The sequence below is a fragment of the Arachis hypogaea genome, chromosome 17, assembly GCF_003086295.3.
Source record: "Arachis hypogaea cultivar Tifrunner chromosome 17, arahy.Tifrunner.gnm2.J5K5, whole genome shotgun sequence".
In the NCBI taxonomy this organism is placed as follows: domain Eukaryota; kingdom Viridiplantae; phylum Streptophyta; class Magnoliopsida; order Fabales; family Fabaceae; genus Arachis; species Arachis hypogaea.
The window spans coordinates 16,375,225-16,378,241 of NC_092052.1; the positions used below are offsets into that span (position 1 = coordinate 16,375,225).

The 3,017-nt window shown below is 33.8% G+C and overlaps 1 pseudogene; it reads right to left on the minus strand.

The window, feature by feature from the left end:
* Positions 1–1,456: 1,456 nt before the first annotated feature.
* Positions 1,457–2,814, minus strand: LOC112762893 (uncharacterized; annotated as a pseudogene).
* Positions 2,815–3,017: the final 203 nt, after the last annotated feature.

Below are 3,017 nucleotides of genomic sequence, written 5' to 3' on the forward strand. Positions count from 1 at the left end.
GGTTTTATTTATTGGAAATAAAATGGCCCTTCTGAACTTCCATTTATTTTTAGTTACTCATGGAATTCGTCATTCTCTTGTAGGTAAAAAGAAATCTAAAAAGAAGAGGAAAAAGGAAGCTAGTTTTGTAAATGAGGTGGAAAATTCTCCAAAAAAGGAGGGGACCCTGATCAGGATCAAATTTATGTTATTTCTTCTGGAGATGAGGACTTCTCAAAAGGAATGATAAGTATGAATTTGTAAATGGATTGGGATTAGTTTGCATTTTTTTAGAAAAATTGTGCCCATTGATCTTATATTTGCATGATTCATGCATGGATAATGGACTTATAGCTTAAGCATTTGTGGTCGTAACATGATTAATATTTATCTATCCGACTATTTACTGGTCCTGAAGCAAGTTGGATTCAAATTCATCATTTTTATTTTTCTGCATTGATGTCTGCTATGCCTACTATTTCTGACGTGGTTACTTAAAACTGCAGAATGGATCAGGGAATACCATCAAAGTAGACAAGGGCTGAATATATTGTAGGAGCAAGTTGACGAATTCATAACTGTTCATGAGGAAAACCTGGAGCAGGTAAAATGTTTAATAACCCTCTTGCATTTATTTTCCTATAGTAGTTTCAAGGCTTTGAAAAATAACAATTGGAGCTAGTGGTAGACTTTAACAAGTTCCAATTGTTAATCCTTTCTGTTAAAAACTACACATTTGAAATGTATATCTGTTCTCCATAATCTGGCTGAATTCTAAGCCATTTTTTAAATATTGTTAAATCATATCAAGTTATTCTCTTCCAATGATATTTTGATATTTAACAATCCATTACCAAATGTAAGATCTTAACATTAATTTACTCCATATCTTTGGTTTTCAATGTTATGCACAATTCAGGAAAGGAAAGAGAGAGAAGAACGTGCAGCAGAAGGGGGTTGGACTGTTGTTGTACATCACAAGGGTAGAAAGAAAGCGGAGTAGCTGTGGGATCTGTTGCACAGGCTGCAGTGGAGAACAAAATGGCAAAAATGAAGAATAAAGAAGTGAAGGGAATTTTCTACCGGTTTCAAAAGAAAGAAGCCTAGAGGAATGGTATGAGCTGCATTGAATTTATCATATCACTTTCTAAAACAAATAGTCTAATCAAATGGTGTATGCAGAAGCTTCCTTACTTTTATTTTGGATTTCTAAGTGGTAACTTTGTACAGGATTTGTTGAATTTGCACCTTATTTTTATTGAAATAAATAATTTTTGCTTTTCTTGCAGAGATCATGATGCTGCAGAGCAAATTTGAAGACGACAAAAAGAGACTGCAGCAATTAAGAGCTGCCAGAAAATTTAGACCTTATTAACAGTTTTCTAGAACACGGGGATCCAATTTTTTTCATTTACCCTTTGGGATCAATTCCAACCCTAGGGTGTCTTCCCATGATCCCAAAGGGTAAATGAAAAAAATTGGATCCCTGTGTTCTAGAAAACTGTTAATAAGGTCTAAATTTTCTGGCAGCTCTTAATTGTTGCAGTCTCTTTTTGTCGTCTTCAAATTTGCTCTGCAGCATCATGATCTCTGCAAGAAAAGCAAAAATTATTTATCTCAATAAAAATAAGTGCAAATTCAAAAAATCCTGTACAAAGTTACCACTTAGAAATTCAAAATAAAAGTAAGGAAGCTTCTGCATACACCATTTGATTAGACTATTTGTTTTAAAAAGTGATATGATAAATTCAATGCAGCTCATACCATTCTTCTGGGCTTCTTTCTTTTGAAATCGGTAGAAATTTCCCTTCACTTCTTTATTCTTCGTTTTTTCCATTTTGTTCTCCACTACAGCCTGTGCAACAGATCCCACAGCTATTCCGCTTTCTTCCTACCCTTGTGATGTACAACAACAGTCCAACCCCCTTCTGCTGCACGTTCTTCTCTCTCTTTCCTTTCCTGAATTGTGCATAACATTGGAAACCAAAGATATGGAGTAAATTAATGTTAAGATCTTACATTTGGTAATGGATTGTTAAATATCAAAATATCATTGGAAGAGAATAACTTGATATGATTTAACAATATTTAAAAAATGGCTTAGAATTCAGCCAGATTATGGTGAACAGATATACATTTCAAATGTGTAGTTTTTAACAGAAGGGATTAACAATTGGAACTTGTTAAAGTCTACCGCTGGCTCCAATTGTTATTTTTCAAAGCCTTGAAACTACTATAGGGAAATAAATGCAAGAGGGTTATTAAACATTTTACCTGCTCCAGGTTTTCCTCATGAACAGTTATGAATTCGTCAATTTGCTCCTGCAATATATTCAGCCCTTGTCTACTTTGATGGTATTCCCTGATCCACTCTGCAGTTTTAAGTAACCATGTCAGAAATAGTAGGCATAGCAGACATCAATGCAGAAAAATAAAAATGATGAATTTGAATCCAACTTGCTTCAGGACCAGTAAATAGTCGGATAGATAAATATTAATCATGTTACGACCACAAATGCTTAAGCTATAAGTCCATTATCCATGCATGAATCATGCAAATATAAGATCAATGGGCACAATTTTTCTAAAAAAATGCAAACTAATCCCAATCCATTTGCAAATTCATACTTCTCATTCCTTTTGAGAAGTCTTCATCTCCAGAAGAAATAACATAAATTTGATCCTGATCAGGGTCCCCTCTTTTTTTGGAGAATTTTCCACCTCATTTACAAAACTAGCTTCCTTTTTCCTCTTCTTTTTAGATTTCTTTTTACCTACAAGAGAATGACGAATTCCATGAGTAACTAAAAATAAATGGAAGTTCAGAAGGGCCATTTTATTTCCAATAAATAAAACCAAATTGTTAATTATGGGATTTGATGGCTGCTCCAGTATCAGTATCAGTATCTCCATGCTCCTCAGTATCTTTGATTTCTTGAGCTTCAGAAGGATGGTCATGAACAATCCCATCTAATAGAAGTGGAAACAAATTTAATATCAACATATGGCACTTTGCCGAATCATTTAAATAAAATTCA